Below are 19,944 nucleotides of genomic sequence, written 5' to 3' on the forward strand. Positions count from 1 at the left end.
GAAGTGGAATATTCTGCAGTTGAAGAGTCAGTCACTAGATCTGAACCCGATCGAGCAGCTTTTCACCTATTTAAGACAAAACTAAAGGTAGAAAGACCAACAAACCAGCAACAACTGAAGACAGCTGCAGTAAAGACCAGAGGTGGAAAGTAACAAATTACATTTACTCACATTACTGTAATTGAGTAGATTTTATGAGTATTTTTTTTTATTTTTAAAGTCGTTTTTAAAATAGGTAATTTTACTTTTACTGAAGTAGATTTTGACACAAATATTTTACTTCGGGAGTTTTGTTCTCCATGGCAGCGCAGCTGAACTTTTGACAGTGCACGGAATTCAGCTGATCTGTGATGTGTGTTTAATTTGCCTGATAACAGCAGCACTGCAGGCAACAGCCCACCTATTCAGAACATCAGAAAGTGTAAAAGTGGTCCAGCTGCTGTATCGTGGGAGGTTTCAAATCGTCTGTGCTGAAAGGAAGCCCAGAAGGATGTTCAGCAGATCTCCTGTTGTTTTTATCCGTCTCTGCACACGGCTCCGGGCCCGCTGGATCGATCCGAGCTTTTATTTAGGGCGCCGCTGTTGAAAAGGATGCGTGGGAGTGTTGGAGCTTGTTGCTGCCGCTCAGAGTGATGGAGAGACACTTAGTGCTGCAGAGAGAGAGAGAAAGAGAGAGAGAGAGAGAGACAGAGAGAGATTTCAGTGTGTTCAGCACCGCAATAGAGCCACAGGTGTACAGTAAGGTCAAGAGCGGCAGTGTGAGAGGCAGGTGGAACATTACTGTGTAAATTCAAGTGTGTGTGTGTGTGCAGGAGGAATCAAAAACCAGAGAGACATTTCAGCTCCATTAGGTCTTTCTATCAGACAGAGAAAGACGAGATGAGAGGGAGTACACACACACACACACACACACACACACACAAACAATACCACTTAGAGACCTGAATCATCAAACACTTGCCTCAAACCAAAGGTGTTCACCAACACAACATTTCCCTGCTAAAATAAATCCAGTTCAAGACCAGTTTTTGCTGGTAACTTGTTTCAGATGGTCTAAGCTGGTCTTAAATGGTATTTAATGGCCAATGAAAAGCTGCTAAATCCATATATATATATATATATATATATATATATATATATATATATATATATATATATATATATATATATATATATATATATATTCTGGTCAACAAGCCTGGTTATTCTGTTGCCTCTGCTGGCTGGTTGCAGTATTACATGCAGCTCCACCCATCCCCGAGTGGTTCAATGCCAAAACAGCAGAGACGTATAGCAAAGAAGTAGAACTACTTCACTACTGTCCTTAAGTACTAAAATACTGTATCTGTATCTACTGGAGTATTACATTTACTTCACTACTGTATTTTAGTACTGAAATACTGTATCTGTATCTACTGGAGTATTATTTTACTTCACTATTGTACTTAAGTACTAAAATGCTGTATCTGTATCTACTGGAGTATTATTTTTACTAAACTACTGTACTTAAGTACTAAAATGCTGTATCTGTATCTACTGGAGTATTATTTTTACTTCACTACTGTACTTAAGTACTACAATGCTGTATCTGTATCTACTGGAGTATTATTTTTTTATTCACTACTGTACTTAAGTACTAAAATACTGTATCTGTATCTACTGGAGTATTATTTTTACTTCACTGCTGTACTGAAGTACTAAAATGCTGTATCTGTATCTACTGGAGTATTATTTTTATTTCACTACTGTACTTAAGTACTAAAATGCTGTATCTGTATCTACTGCTAGCTAGCTAGGCAGCTAGCTAGCTAGCTAATCATTTCATATCTATTATTGATCATGTGGCATTAGACTGTGCTTTCTTACAGCAGCTCAGGGGTTAAACTGGGTCAACGTTGCTTCACGCCTCAGCAGCAGCTACTGTATACAATAGCTGAGCTAATTTGCATAGTAACACATCATCCTTTCCTGTGAACATGAAGCAGTTTAGAACATTATCATTAACACTATCAGGCCTCACTTCAACTTCTGTAATTCCCACTGCCTTGCCATGAGCACACTGACCAGTGTTCAGTTAAGCTCAATCACAAGATAGTACCTCACATTGTATACAGGTGTGGGCATTCAATTTACGTTCTGCTATTCCATGACCTTGTTAAGTCAATATGGTATTTAACTTATAGTAAACATTTTAGTGTCATTGAGACACAGACTGATATTTACTTAAAAAAATATATATATAAAAAATATATAGAGAAATACATGATTTTCGAATCCAAATTTAGGACAGTTCTGATCTCTCAGAGTGCAGATACTTCACTGTTCACTGCTGCCAGAAGAGCGGGAGACGTTAAATACAGCCTAGGGTTTAGAAAAACAAGCAACAGTGAATCAAAAATGGGAAAATGAGGCAGCTTGGCCCACACACATAGTCACAACACTAGCACTGAGCCTCCCTGTAAACACACACTCTCACACACACACACACACACACACACACACACACACACACACACACACACACAGAGCATAAAACTAGCACTCCCAAAGCAACACACAGAGTTTGACAGGAAGTCATGATAGCATCTCTTCCTCTGAGAGAGCTGTAGAGTGGAGTGGCAATGAAGTGTGACTGCGAGATGTTGCTTCAGAAAGAGAGAGAGAGAGAGAGAGAGAGTAAGAGAGAGAGAGACAGACAGACAGAGTCTGTATATATGAAGGGTTCAGTAGCTACAGTTTACTGGGTTTTTGTTTTTCAGTGTAATAAGTGGTTTAGGACTGGAATTCACACACCCATTTTTTACAGCTTCAGTAAAGGGAAGTTCACTCAAGACTCTAGTCTTTTTTTGTAGTAGTCTAGTCCCAGTTAAAACCAAGACTCAGACTGAATAGTCGAATCTGAGTCAAGACCAAGACTTTTATTAATCGAGTCTGAGTCAAGGTAAAGAATTTTAGTAGTCGAGTCCGAGTGGTCAGATGGAAGCCTCTCCTCAGTGCAAGAAATATGAAAGCCTGCATAGAGCTTGCCAAAAAACACCTGAAGGACTCCCAGACTATAAGAAATAAAATTCTCTGGTCTGATGAGTCGAAGAACTTTTTGGCTTTAATTCTGTGCGGTATGTGTGGAGAAAACCAGGCACTGCTCATCACCTGTTCAATATCAATACAATCCCAACAGTGTTTTACAGCTTCAGGGAACAGACGACTGTTTGCAATTGAAGAAAAAATAAATGTGGCCAGGTACTGTCATGTCCTCGCTATGTTTCCCTGTGTTTTTCCCCGTTTCCTAGTGTGTTTCTCCAGTAGTTTTCCGTCACGTGTGTGTAATTTGTAGCTCCGCCCCTCGTTACCTGTCTCCCCAGGTGTTCAGTGTTTCCCTTTTGTCTCTGTTTATCCGTCGGTCTTTGCACCTTCTCCCGTTGGCTGTCTTGCCACGTTCGCTATTGTTATTTACACGTTCTTTAGTTATTTGTTTAGTATTTATCTCTGTTTATTCCTTGTTTATTTCTAGTTTGTTTCCTTGTTTATATCCCCAGTCCTGTTTAGTTATTATCTGTCTAGCTTTGCTTTTTGTTATTTTCCCTGTTTGTTTATGTATTTATATTTTCCTCATTTACTTCTTATTTGTTTGTTTGTTTATCTAATATTTAATAAATTTGTTTCTATTATTACGACTTCAGAAGCAAATTTGTTAGTTGAACCATTTAATGTTTGAACATTTTTTTAGTAAAACAAAGTACACGTATATTTTCAAGAAAGTTATACATAGAAACAGTTTTGTCTAGTAGAGTCTTTGGCGTAGGCCCCGTCATCGGCCCAGGACTTGATACGTCTGGGCTCTGCAGATCCTGTCGTACATTGAAGACAGGGGCAGAGCCAACCCCCGGGCAGCCGAATGGGACCGACCTGGAGGCGGTGGGGAAGGAGGAGGGGAAGAACGACCATCAGCGTCTAAAAGGCAGCAAGGTATTGATTGAGTGATCTTATTTAAAGGCAGAGGGAACAGCTGATTGGATAGGTAATTAGGTGACGTAGCATTGGAGTCTATAGTGGAACATTTTCAGAATGCTCCGGACCTTTTATTTCTCATTGAAAAATGTAAAGGGGTTTGAATACTTTCCGTACCTACTGCATATTTTGAGACCCACACTTGGCTCAGGTACTAGAACACTAGTGTGTGAACTGTATCACCCTACAACACTAACAGTTAGAAAAAACTCTAGTTCTAACATTTTAAGGAAAGCTAGAAAGTAATATTGTATGGACTATGAAAGTTTTGGGCTCTTTGGTTCAGAAACTCGAAAATATATATATATTAAAGAAAATCATGAGAAAATCAATATGTTAAAAAAGGTCAGTAACTAAATATGGAGTCCTGTATTGGGTTTAAATTGTAATTGATAACATGGAAGTGAGGAAATGTAACTAATATTTCAATTAGATGTAACTGAAAGGATTTTCTCAGTGAGTGTCCTTTCCAGTGTGGTCTTACCCACCCCATTCCTCCCAGTTTGTGTAATGGTGCCTTTTTTATGGCCTGTGTTGAGTAACTACACGCTTCCTGCTGTGTTTGTTGGTTTGCAAACACACATGCCATTGTAAAGGTTTACAGCACGCACACACACACACACACACACATACACTTGCATTCACCGTATTTCCCAAGGTGCAATTCTTCTCCCTCTCGTAATTGCACCTCTAGCCCCCTCCTCACCCCACCCCAGTTTAAACTTCTGTAACCCCTCCTTTTACCCCCCCTGTACCCTGTATTGAGATAATGGGTGTTTTTGTACAGATATCTCTCTCCCTGAGGAATGAAATTGTGCTGTTCAAGTGCTTTAACCCTTTGACCAGACAAGTGATGTCATCGGGGAGTTAAACTCCAGAGCAAACTGTGTCTGAATCTTTTCCTCTCTCTCTCTCTCTCTCTCTCTCTCTCTGTCACTCAGTAGATACAACCAAACCCACAATCACACTACAAACAAAAACACTACAAAAAACAGACATTCTAGGTTTCTGGCTCACATGGAAAAAAAGCCAAATATCCCCCAATATTTATTAGTATAAATTCTAAACTGTATAGAAATAAATTAATATTTATATTTAACATAATGATACATTGTGTAAAGTAAATACAGTATGTAAACCCTTTGGGATTACTTGGATTTCTGCATAACTTAATCAGTAAATGTCACAACAATAGACAAACACAGTCTGCTTAAACTAATACCACACAAAATATATCTTTGCATGGTTTTATTGAAAACAACATGTTAACAGTAATCCCAAAGGGTTTACATACTTTTTCTTGCCACTGTATGGACCACATGTATAAAACATATTTAAAACAATATTTATGTAAAAATGTTATAATAAAACAAAATAATTAAAACCATTTGTATTAAACAGTGTAAGAGAGAGACAGACAGAGATAGAGAGAAAGAGAGAGAATCAGAGAGAAATACAGAGATAGAAAGAGTGATAAAGAGAGAGAGAGAGATACACAGATAGAAAGAGTGATACAGAAAGAGAGAGAATCAGAAAGAAAAACAGGAAGAGAGAGAGAGAATCAGAGATAAATACAGAGATAGAAAGAGTGATACAGAGAGAGAGAGAAAGAGAGAGAGAAATACACAGATAGATACAGAAAGAGAGAGAGAGAATCAGAAAGAAACGTTTTAAGGTTTTAAGCACTGTATGTAACATACTCCCACACTGTAGCCAAATCACTTTGTGTGTGTGTGTGTGTACATGCTGGTGACTCAGAGCCAGTGAACAGCCAACAGCTGCATGAGCAGAATGAGCTGAAGTCACTGCGGGGGGAGTTAGTCAGACCCCCAGAGTGGACTACAATAGAATGAGAGTGGGGAGAAACAGGATAAAATAGGAAAAATCTACAGCAAACCGTCACTTACCCCTCACGCCGTCTCTGACACCCTTACCTGTAATTAGAAACCAGCAGAAACCCACAGATTCACCTGTAATAGACGCCAGTGGGCTGGTGATGCCTGCGCCCACTGCTTCCATTAATAGCTGTGTTTTGATTGACAGGGTTTTCTCTTTCTGAGCGAGTAGAGGAAACTGGATTACATGCTACAGACTTAGCAGATAAATATTACCCTGCACTGATTTGCCAACCAATTAATGTAGCAATGGTGGGAAATATCACAGCATTAGTGTATATAGCGTATTTCACAATTACCCTAATTCATTAACAGAGTATATGTAAATATGATGGATCACAGAATAGTACACATGCTCTGGGTGGCTGCTATAGAATTAATTAAATGTGTAATATACTTGTACACAAGTGGACTTTATCTTATATTCTGAGCTGGATGTCTACCAATTGATAGGCCAGGCCTGGTAAAATAGATTATATATAGATAGATATATGTATATAATGTCTGTAGGTCATTCTGAACCTGTGTTATACGCCTAGAATTTAGGGTTAGCTGCAATGCTAGCAGCCTGTCTTACCAAACTTCATTTTCCAAGCTTCATTTTTGACTGACAATTTTTAAAAGATAGAGGGCAGCACTCTTGCATTATGAAGCATAGAATAGCATCTTAGCCAAGATGCTAACAGTCAGGATTAGCCAGGTTAAAGCCACAATGCTAACAGACACAGCATAGCCCAGTACAATTTTTTTCTGAGCTTGAGAACTCAATAAAACAAAAAAAAAAAAATGGACAGGTTATATAGAATAGGATTTGCTGTTTGATATATGTATATAATGTTTGTAGGTCATTCAGAATCTATGTTATAAAGCCTAGAATAGCAAGTTAGCCACAATGCTAAGAGCCAGTCATGACAGGTTTGGAGCATTTTAACCCAGATGCTAACTCGTTACTAGATTATGCATTGATAGCTGTTGAAAGGCCAAAGGCACCACACTTACTTTACGAAGCATAGAATAGCAGTTTAGCTACAATGCTAATAGCCAGTCACGACAGGCTTGGAGCTTTTTAACCCAGATGCTAACTTGTTACTAGATTATTCACTGATAGCTGTTGAAAGGCCAAAGGCACCACACTTACTTTACGAAGCATAGAATAGCAGGTTAGCTACAATGCCAATAGTCGGGCTTAGCATGGTAAAAGCTGCAATGCTAACAGACACAGCATCCAGCCTAGTCATCATGTAAACTGTTTTTGTGAGCTGCATTACTCACTGATAGTTCCAAACAGGTCGAGGACAAGTTACATAGAATATGATTTGCTGTTTGATATATGTATATAATGTTTGTAGGTCATTTAGAACCTGTGTTATAAAGCCTAGAATAGCAGATTAGCCGCAATGCTAAGAGCCAGTCATGACAGGCTTGGAGCATTTTAGCCCAGATGCTAACTCGTTACTAGATTATGCACTGATACCTGTTGAAAGGTCAAAGGCACCACACTTACTTTACGAAGCATAGCATAGCAGGTTAGCTACAATGCTAATAGCCGGGCTTAGCCCGGTAAAAGCTGCAATGCTAACAGACACAGCATCCAGGCGAGCCCTCATGTAAGTTGTTTTTCTGAACAAGATTACTCACTGATAGTTCCAAACAGGTCGAGGACAAGTTACATAGAAAATGATTTGCTGTTTGATATTGTATATAATGTTTGTAGGTCATTCAGAATCTATAATATAAAGCCTAGAATAGCAGATTAGCTTAGCTAATTGCTAAGCTGCAATGCTAAGAGCCAGTCATGACAGGCTTGGAGCATTTCAGCCCAGATGTTAACTGTTTACACAAAACTTAATTTCTCTCTGATAGTTGTTAAAAGGCCAAGGGCACCACACTAACTTTACAAAGCATAGAATAGCAGTTTGGCTAAAATGCTAATAGCCGGACTTAGCCTGGTTTAAGCTGCAATGCTAACAGACACAGCATATATACTAGCCAGGATGCTAATTGTTTTTCTGAGATTTACTTGCTGATTACTTGCTGATAGTTGCAAACAGGTCGAGGACAAGTTATATAATGTAGAGTAGGCTAATATGATTATACCTGCGGTATTCAATGCGGCATTGACTAGCAAGTTAGCAGCAATGCTAACAGCCAGTCTCACCAGACTTGCAGCAGTTTATCTCAGAAGCAAACTGGTAACTTCAAGCTAGATTTTGAACTAATAGTTAAAGTTAAAAAGTCAGGGGCAGCACACTTGCGTTATGAAGCACAGCTACGATGCTAAAAGCTGCTTTTTGCCTGGTCAAACCTGTAATGCTAACAGACACAGCAGTCGCCAGTCAGACTAGCCATGATGTTAACTGTTTTTCTGAGCTGGATTACTCATATATGCCTGCTGACAGTGTGGACATGCATTTATTTATGTGTTTTTTTTTTTTGTTGTTGTTAAGTAATCTAAGTAATTAAGTAATCTATAGAATCCTAAATCATAGCCTATTAATCTATTATATAACATTTATTACACATTAGTGGTCAACAAATGCTCAAATATCAATGTGTTTATCTGCTATATACAATATATTACTAAAATTGCTGAGCAAAACAACCAATTATTTAAAAAGAAAAATAATGAAAACTATGCACAAACGTTTTTTTATATCAGTGAATATGTGTGTGTGTGTATTTGTGTATGTATGTATGTGTAAAAGCATAAATACAATAGGAGCTATAACTGTTTTTGTTTCTTCCTGTTAACCCATGTCCTTAAAGTGTGTGCGCACACACACACACACACTCAGGCCCCTCTGTCTGGGCTGCGGGTGTAAAGCTGGCAGGTACATGAGAGAAAAAATAATCAGCAGCTCACTCTTAAAGAACCTGTTTAGTCAGCAGAAACTCTTCAGTGATCTCACACACAGACACACACACACACACACACACTCACACACAATGCTGCTTTATAGGTTTATTACAAAGGGCCTTTGTAAGTAGCTGCTGAAACTCACTCTTTTACAGTCAGACAGTGGAATTAGCAGCCCAGCAGAACCTGTTCTCATCAGAAAGAGAGAGAGAGAGAGAGAGAGAGAGAGGGAGTGAGAGAGAAAGAGAGAGAGAGCAATAAAAATACTTGTGTTACAGCTTTATTATCATTCCTCTATTCTTCCAAACTTTATTCACACCCACGTAACACCCATAAAAAGTTTATATCTCATTCCAGTGTGTGTTTTTTTTCAGTATAAATCTATAAATCTAACTACGTAACTAGAAATGTGCAAAGTTAAAAGAACGAGGGATAAAAAAATGACAAACAGATGAGTGCAGGTCAGTGTAGCCCTACACTATAGCTCAGCTGCTTGCCCTGTAGTTTGGTGCTGTCTGGGTAAGGGGGGTCTAGGAGTCTAGGATTTGGAAAGGACTAAAATGAACAGGAGTGAATGGGAGGAAGTGTGGGTCAAAATGATAAACACTTAACCATACAATCGGACCAATCAATCTGGAGTTGCAATGGAGTGGATCTCTGGAAAGTTGAGTTGTGCAACGAAAATCCACCAAATAAATATATAATAAATATATATTGCTATAAATCAAATGACAATTTAGTTCCACACATTTAAATACATGATAAAGAAACTGTTGACTGCATTCATGTATAATCAGGGGATGCACTCACAGTGTTTACACACAACTTATTTCCTCTCAATGACATTTGTTGACATTTATGCGCGTTCACACACACACACCCACACACATTTTCAGACACTCACACGCTCAGACACTGTTTACTAACTTTCTCCTGTGTTGTTGTTTCACAAATACTGTAATCTACTGTTACATTTTAATTAAACTAAATTAATTAATTTTAATTTAGTTACTGTGCTTACCTGGGTTATCCTTATCTGATAATATAAATGTAATAGTTTAGGTTCTAAGATAATATAATATAAGACAAGACAAGATAAGGTGGATGGATGGACAGATGGGTGGAGATACAGACATATAGACGTATGGAGACATGAACAGACAAACAATAACAGACAAACAACAAATATACACAGAAAAGACAAACCAGCTATCTGTAGAACAGTGTGACATTCTGGAAATGCACACCTTTCTCTTATTGAAAATAAAATATATCTGTTTTCAGCTTAAATTGTTTCTACTTTTTTTGTATTTATATATGTATGTATATATTTTATGTATATATGTATATATTTAAGTCTCAGTTTAGAATTTTTATAGTTTTCTTATAGAGTCTTATATCCCTCAATGTGCTCTCGTATTGTACTACACTTATTGTTTGTTTCTACTGTTTATTGTTTGTTTCTACTGTGTTGTGTAACTGCTACTGGCTGCTAAATTTCCTTCGGGATCAATAAATCTATCTATCTATCTATCTATCTATCTATCTATCTATCTATCTATCTATCTATCTATCTATCTATCTATCTAAATGCACTATATATTAAACATTACATTATGTACAGACCACAATTTAAAGTCTCATTAATGTAGAAAATCAAGTTGTTATAAATAAAAACACTGGAGAACATGTATTTGTTAATGTAATATTATTCAGTATGTATGATTCAAGTAATAATACTTGGAGTCTTATAAATAAGAAAATCAAAGGGCTATCATATTCCACCACTTTATTTATATTTATATATGTGACCGGGGAAAGGACGCACACCAAATGACAAAATAACTTTTTTCGGGGTATTTTATTCTGATAGAATTGTATTTAAAACAATAAAAATAAAATTAATACACTGTAAAACCCTAACTTAGAACACAGCACAGTATTTGGTAGTGGCACTAATTACAGAAAATAGATAAATAACATTAATACCACATTAATACCATTAACAGAGCTCTTTTAATATTTGTTTTTAAGCTCACCTCGATTTACTCAGCTTTACTCAACAAGATTTGAGCATTTCTTTAAGAGAACTTGCATAAACAGTTTCTGTAACCCAGAAAAAAACAAGGCTTGAACACGAGGAGCACACTACCCCACAGAAACAATGCCATCTGCCACCATCTGATTGTGATTCATCCAAAATACATGTTTAGAAAGGTAATATAGGCATCTACTACTGTTATAGGCCAACTAAACCTTATATTGTTCAGTATTTCCTGATTTTTACCTCTTATTTCATTAGGATGGCTCTTGATGGATCCTAAAATGGAGCACCACCATTCACTGCAGCTTGAGCCTCCTTCTCTACCATGCTCTTAGCTCCTCCCTTTCCTCTCTCAGGGTGACAACACTTCTGATTGTGTTTCTTAAAGTTACAGACACACATTTTAAAGGTGTATTCTCAATTCACCACCTGGCTACATATATATCATTCTCATATATTTAAGGTATTGGTTTTAAGTTATATTACTGTAACCATTTGGAGTAATGGGAGGTTAAACCTAGGAAAAAGGAGGGTTGAAGGGGCGCCTTAAAGCATTTGTGCTTAGGGCACCCAAATGGCTACTGCTGACCCTACACACACACACACACACACACACACACACACACACACACACACACCTAGATACCTAGATTAGAATCACTCTAGCATGTGTATATTTATGTATGAGCCCCATCGTCCTTGAGGAGTGCTAGGGCTGTGAGCCTGATCATGTGAATGGAGCATGTTTTATTAGTTCAAGCATTAAGGAGTACAACACACACACACACACACACACACACGCTTCTTCACGTCTGTGTGTTAGAATGCTGTTCCACTGTAATTAGTGCCTTAGTCACACTGTGACGATCTATTTTAGTCTCTAACCACAGTCTCTCACCCATTCTCCCTCTCTCACCATCCACCTCCCCACATCTATCACTCTTATTAACCCGCCCCCTCTCTCCCTCTCTCTACACTCACAATCACACTCGCTTACCAGCACAGTCCAATAATCATGTGATCAGTGTATCGTGACAATGACCTCTCCAACACTAGCAGCTTAGAAGGCCGCAAAATGCAAATTAGCCATCTAAGCAATTACCATGTTGTTGCATTGTGTTGCTCTGAGGCATTCTGACCAATCACAGCTCCTGCTGAGGGTCTCTGTGGGGATTTCGATGAGTCATGAAATCTAACAAAAAATCTGGTATAAAAAATGCATATAATTTAAGTCAGTGTCATAAATAACTTCCAATTTTCTCATGAGCGGATTATTATGCTGGATAAATATTCCCAATACAGGTAGGAAAGACTGTACTGATATATATGTGTATATATATATATATATATATATATATATATATATATATATATATATATATATATATATATATATACAGTGGCATGAAAAAGTACAGATTTCTTTTGTTTTTGCTCTTTTTTCATATTGATATTTTTTCAATTATCAAACAAACTTTAATATCAGACAAATATAACCTAAGTAAATATAAAACAAAATAATAATTATAATTATTAAAGGAAATAAAATATCCAAACCAATCTAGCCCTGTGTGAAAAAGTGTTTGCCCCCTAAACCTAATAACTTGTTTGTGCCACCCTTGGCGTCAACAACTGTAATCAAGCTTTACTAATAACTTGCGGAATCTTTCACATCTCTCTTTCATAAACCTCCAGTATCTGAATCAGACTTTGACTAGGCCGTTCTAGAACCTTCATTTAGTTTTTTTGTTTTAATCCATTCAGAGGTGAACTTGTTTGTGTGCTTTGGATCATTGTCCTGCTGCAGAACCCAAGTATGCCTGAGCTTGAGGTCACAAACAGATGGCCAGACATTCTCCTTCAGAATTGTCTGGTAGACAGCAGAATTCCTGCTTCCATCTATTACAGCAAGTTAACAGGGCCTTGAATCAGCAAAACAGTCTCAGATCATTACACTACCACCACCATGTCTAATGGTTAGTATGATGTTTTATTTCTGAAATGATGTGTTAGTTTTATGCCAGATGTAATGGGACACACACCCTCCAAAAAGTTCTACTTTTGTCATTTGAGTATAAAGAATATTTTTCTAAAATCCTAGGAATCATCAAGATCTTTTTTTGGTAAATGTGACTTGGCTGTTGTGTTCTTTTTGGTCAGCAGTGTTTTTTACCTTGGCACTCTCCCATGGATACCAGTCTCTTTCTTATTATTGAATCATTAACACTGACCTTAACTGAGACAAGTGAGACCTGCAGTTCTTTAAATGATGTTCTTGGTTCTTTTGTGACCTCCTGGATGAGTTGTCCATGCCCTTTTGGTTTAATTTTAATAGACTGGTAACTCCTGGGAAGGTTCACCAGTGTTCCATGTTTTCTCCATTTGTGAATAACAGCTCTCACTTTGGTCCGCTGGAGACCCAAAGCTTTAGAAATTACTAATAGATGATCAATGACTTTGTTACATAGCATTCCTAGTTGCTTAAACTTCATACAAACACTGTGAGGCAATACATTTTTCAAGATTCACTCTGAATGAACACATTATTACACATATAGAGGGACCATGGGCCTTATCTTACACAGTCTATTTTCACCCCTTCTGCCTATGTGAACTGTCAACAGGCACATCCACATCAAGAGTACACACCTGCTTTTTACACACACATGCTCACACAGTAGTGCACAGACCTATGGCACAGTTGGAAGCTATGCAAAATTCAAGTTGGTTGGTGCACAGTTGATGGCTCATCTATATATAGCTAAAATAGGGCCCTCTATCTATCTCTTTTTCCCTCTCTCCTACTCTTCCTTTTCTTTTACAACAATCACTTTTCTCTGCTCTCTGCCAGTTGCCATTTCCAAATCAAATGTAGGCATGTGGGCAGAAAAGAGTTTTCTTCTTTGTGTGTCTGTTATCAGGAGGAGTCCCAGAGTCGAGCCACTGCTCCGCCGTCTTCAGATTAGCCAGCTGAGGGGGTTCGGGTGTTTTTGATAAGGGATGCCCCTTGGTTGCCTCCCACTGGAGGTGTATCGTGCATGACGGACTGGGAGGAGACCCAGGGGAAGGACCAGAACCTGATCGAGGGATTATTATTATTATCTCTCAGCTGGCCTGTGAGTGCTTGAGGATCAGTAATCAGGAGCTGGTAGAACTTGCTGTGAGCCTGTTGGAGAAGATTCTAGCTTAACAGGGTCTGTAGCAGGTAAAAAAAAAAAAAAACATCTGCACCCAAAATCATCTGCTTACCTGGAACTTTAGATATTAGCCGTTCAAAAGTGAACCTCTCTTTGCCGTCACGCAGGATAAGGTGGATAATGAATATACTAGATTAGTACAATAAATATTAAAGAGGCACTAAACCCTAAACCATATTTTTTATTAATAGTTGAAATGTGTTTTTTTAAAGTAATGAAACATATCAGTCCTGCTTAAAATTTTATAAAACTTTCCTAACTTTTAAAAAATGCTTTTATTTTCACTGCTGCAGTGCCCTCTCAGGTTCAACTATGCTATATGACGTGTTTGTGTACTTTGGTATGAAGACCCATAACAATATGCAGATCAGTCAATCAAAAATACTGCCCAAGAACTTATGAAGCATTGCTAATCCGACATACATCACTAGAAGTTCTCCTAATGCTTTTGCCCTGTGCTTGCATTGTTTCCACCATTTGTTTTTCTAATATTGTTCAAGACATGAGTAGATCCACCCTCCCATTTTGCAATGCGCTATGGGACAATAGTTTCCTTTGTAGTCACGCTAAAATGTCAACTATTTCCAAATATGTATTGTTTATATTTGAGTATACAAAACTAAATGAAATCTATATTATCTATATTACATACTACACTGTAAACCCATATGTTGTGTGAACTCAATGATTTAAGTCTGTTTTACATAAAATTGGATATTTCTAAACATGACTCAACTATTTTGAGTTAGTTGAACGTTTGTGGGCACATAAACATTCAAACTGAGATCTTTGAGTTGAACCAACTTATAATAACAGAGTTTAGTCTGTTGTCATTAGCAGCTTCTTTTCCATTGGCTTTTGTCACAATCTATTTGCATACTGGGTGTGTCCAACAGTTTCTGACTAACACTCACCATCAGTGTGTAGTGATTCCCCCTGGGCTACCTTAGAAATAAATCAAGTTCCCCTTAATGTTTTAATTTATTCTAACTCAAGTTTTCATTCCCTATTACTTAAAAAAAATGAGCAAACCGGCCGCATTAAAGAAGTTAAGTAAACTCAACTTATCTAACTTTTTTTTTTTTTTTTTTTTTTTTACAAAAAATCAACTTCCCTTTCAGTTGTAATAACTTGATGTTCTAAGTCATGCTAACTTAAGTTTTCATTACCCATTACTTAACTTTTTTAAGGCAACCAGCCTTATAGTGTATGTATTTAAAAACTAGTTAGTATTAGTAATTAGTATACAATTGGAAAATGCTGACAGTATTATAGTAACAGTGATGATACTGCATGCATACATACAGTATATACAGTAAATGCACATGTTCTAGTACATACAGTACAGTATTAGCATCTGACATCCATAGGTGAGGTTTGGGGAGCCACGATTCCTTTGATAACATTTGGTTTCCATAATTCAGCAAATGCAAATATACCAAGCGTGTTTCTGCAGGGTGTGGAATGTGTTTTATAACACAGAAATCCCTTACTATCGCTTTATTACTATCTCACAAAGCCTCTGCTAACACATAGACCCATTACTGGTACTTACATTTGTTCAAGAGACAAAAATAAGTCATATTGTTATGAATTTGTAAAATGGTTCTTTGTCTAATTATGGATTAACTAGGTTCTCAGTGTTGGTGGAAAGACTTTTGTAGATGGATTTCTATAGCCAGTGCTTGAAGTGCACCTTAAACCTAATAACTGTTGGACCACCCTTGGCAGCAACAACCGCAATAAATCTTTTATAGAGCTGTGGGGAAAATTTTGGCACCACTTTTCTTTACAGAATTGTTGTAATTCCACCACATTGGAGGGTCTTCGATCAGCTTTTTTAAGGTCATGCCACAGCACCTCAACCAGATTCAGGTCAGGACTTTGACTAGGCCACTCCTAAGTCTTCACTTTGTTTTGTTTCAGACAGTCAGATGTGTCAGATTTTTTGTGTTTTTTGGATCATTGTCCTGCTGCAGAAAACCAAGTTCATTTTAGCTTGAGGTCACAACGAACAAATGACCAGACATTGTCCTTTAGGACTTTTTGATAGACAGCAGAAGTTATGGTTTCATTTATCACAGCAAGTCTTCCAGGTCCTGAAGCAGCAAAACAGCCCCAGACCATCACACTACCACCACCATGTTTTACTGTAGGTATGATGATGTTCTTTTCCTTTTTAGCTTTCAGCCAGATGTAACAGGACACACACCTTCCAAAAAGTTCAGCTTTTGTCTCGTCAGTCCAGAGTATTTTCCCAAAAGTCTTGAGGATCATCAAGATTATTAGTTTACTAGCAACATTGAGACGAGTCTTAATATTCAGCAGCTCAGCAGTGTTTTTTATCTTGGAACTCTGCCATGCAGGCCATTTTTGTCCCGTCTCTTTCTTATGGTGGAGTCAAGAACGCTGACCCTAAATGAGGCAAGTGAGGCCTGCAGTTCTTTGGATGTTGTTGTGGGGTCTTTTGTGATCTCTTGGATGAGTTTTCTATGCACTCTTGGGGTAATTTTGGTAGGCAGGCCACTCCTGGAAAGGTTCACCACTGTTCCATGTTTTTGTTATTTGTGGATAATGGCTTTTACTTTGGTTCACTGTAATTTCAAATATGGAAATTACAGAAATAGCTTTATAACCTTTTCCAGACTGATAGATTTCACATACTTTCTTTCTCTTTTGTTCATAAATTTCTTTGGATATTGGCATGATGTCTAGCTTTTGAGTATCTTATGGTCTACTTCACTTTGTCAGGCAGGTCTTTTTTAAGTGATTTTTTGATTCAGAGCAGGTATAGCTGTAATTAGGCCTGGGTGTGAATAGAGAAATTAAACTCAGGTGTGATAAAACACAATTAAAACACAGTCAAACACACTTTTTCACACAGGGTCATGTTGTTTTTTCACGTGTTTTTTCTCCCTCAATAATAAAAACCTTTATTTAAAAACTGCATTTTGGGTTTACTTGTGCTGTCTTTGACTAATATTCAAATTTGTTCACTTTTTCACGGCACTGTAATAATAAAAATAGCAGTATATTCTGAGAGAGCACATATTTAAAGCACTTTGCTAGTCTATTGGGAAATCTATAGGCCGTTCTGACCCCTAAAGACTAAAGGTAGATTAGTCTTTCTGGTTCAGCAGGAGTTCAGGACACTTTTGGTCACTCCAATCACAAGCTGTCCATCAAAGGTCAAGCGATGGAGGGTGTCCTGGTGAACGGTGGCTCTGACTGACGTCTGCTGACTCCCGTTGTCACAGTAACTGTCCTGTGAGTCATCTGTGTTTGTGCCCATCTTACTCAGGATGGCTCAGGAGGAGAAGGGTAAATCAAAGGGCATTGCAGCTGTTCATTAACGTGTGTGTGTGTGTGTGTGTGTGTGTGTGTGCCTCAACACTTCTGATCTATGCATGGACTTACCCGCACACACTCACACACACAGACACAGTTATGCAATTCCATTATATTATTGTACACTTACTTCACTCGCACACACTTTCTCTCTCTTTCACATCAGTAGCTTGATATATGTGTGTGTGTGTGTGTGTGATGACATTGTCCAACCACTGAACTGAGAGATAGAAATGATGAAACAGAGGCAGCTTCAAACAGAGCGCACAGAGTGCACACACACACACACACACACACATGCTTCAGGAGCTTCAATGACACGAGTGATGAAAGAAGACAGAGCTGGAAACGCGTGTGATTTGGTGATTTGGACGCGGCTGTAATTGAGCATTGTTGCAGCTGCTGGAGAATCGCTCTGCGGTGTCTGATTACAAACGAGCTGATCAGGAAAGACAAGATGTGTTGACATATGACAAATACCACCAGCCACACACACACACACACACTGGCTGTGGGATGTGACATGGGCAAAGCAAGAGTGTGTACAGGTGTGCAATAAGCTGGAAAGTAAACACAGTTTCAAAAATAGATAAAACAACAAAACATTTCACTGCAATGCTACGTGTATGTGTGTACATATGTACAGGGGTTGGACAATGAAACTGAAACACCTGGTTTTAGACCACAATAATTTATTGTGGTGACGGACAGTTCTGGTGGAAACAGGAGAGTTGAGGTGCACATTGAATTCTGCTGTGATTTGATCAGCCGTGGTTTTGTTTTTTGGATACAATCCGGGTTAGCACCCGAACATCCCTTTCAGACAGCTTCCTCTTACATCATCCACAGTTAATCCTGTTGGATGTGGTTCGTCCTCCTTGGTGGTATGCTGACGTTACCCTGGATACCGTGGCTCTTGATACAAAATCACAAAGACTTGCTGTCTTGGTCACAGATGCGCCAGCAAGACGTGCACCAACAATTTGTCCTCTTTTGAACTCTGGTATGTCACCCATAATGTTGTGTGCATTGCAATATTTTGAGCAAAACTGTGCTCTTACCCTGCTAATTGAACCTTCACAATCGTTACACTCTTACTTGTGCAATGTGCAATTAATGAAGATTGGCCACCAGCATAGTCCAATTTATGAAACCTCCTACACTAAAATGACCGGTGTTTCAGTTTCATTGTCCAACCCCTGTGTGTATGTATGTATGTATGTATATATATATATATATATATATATATATATATATATATATATATATATATATATATTTATCCATTCATCCATCCATCCATCTATCTCAGGTCATCTGACGTCTGTGTGAGCTAAACCATGCAGCAAGATAATGACCCTAAGCACACCTTAAGTCATTTTACCAAAGAATGATTACAGAATAAAATTAATCTTTTGAAATGGCCAAGTCAAAGTCCTGCCAATGTGCTGATGTGCAGGACTAATCAATATTTATTGGAAACATTTGGCTGCAGTTATTGCCGTCTGTTGGATTTCACCAATCCACTGTTAGATATGTTGTGTACAAATGGAGACACATTAAGACCATTATCATTCTTCACAGATGTGACAGAACAACAAAGATTACATCAAGAGCAAGGTGTGAAATAGTGTGCAAGGTCACAAAGTAACCCAAGGTAACATCTAAACAACTGAAGGCCCTTCTCATATTAGCTAATATCCATGGAGAATATTTCAGGACATCTGACTTCTGTAAAAGCTAAAACTTAAGAGAATGTGAGTCATGCAGCAAGACAATGACCCTAAGCACACAAATCGTTTTACCAAAACATTATTTGATTAAAGAAGAAAAAAGCTAATCTGATGGAATGGCCAAGTCAATTTCTTGCCAATGTGTAGATGTGCAGGACTGATTAACATTTACTGGAAACGTTTGGCTGCAGTTATTGCTGCACAAGGGGTCTTCCTAGATACTGAAAGCAAAGGATCTATATATCTAACTGTCTGTCTGTCAGGCTAGGAGACGTTACCAAACCATCTCTTTAGAATCTATCTATCTATCTATCTATCTATCTATCTATCTATCTATCTATCTATCTATCTATCTATCTATCTATCTATCTATCTATCTATCTATCTATCTATCTATCTATCTATCTATCTATCTATCTATCTATCTATCTATCTATCTATCTATCTATCTATCTATCTATCTATCCATTCATTCTTCAATGGCATTCTGCAATGCTGAGGTCATCCAGAGCAACATCCAGGCCCATAGGCCAGTTTCAAAGATGATGTCACTCGTTTCGGGTACGACACTCTTTCGGCTCATGCCGCAGAATGACATCACCGTTCGCTGACGGACTCATTCCAGACCCACCTGGTGTCTGATGAGGCGATATGCTAGGAAGTTTCTGGAGGGTGACCCAATGATGTCAGTCTTCTGCACATAGAACACACCAACGTTTTACCTTACTGTCCGTGATTATCCTCAGCTCTGTCACTCGTTCAGCTCGGCCGACGGTCGAAATTGTTTTCTTGCATGGTCATGGACATCAGGTGGGAAATTGTGGCTCCATTCTAGAGGAACCCTAACCAGATATCTGAAAAA

The sequence above is a fragment of the Astyanax mexicanus genome, chromosome 9, assembly GCF_023375975.1.
Source record: "Astyanax mexicanus isolate ESR-SI-001 chromosome 9, AstMex3_surface, whole genome shotgun sequence".
Classification (NCBI taxonomy): Eukaryota; Metazoa; Chordata; class Actinopteri; order Characiformes; family Acestrorhamphidae; genus Astyanax; species Astyanax mexicanus.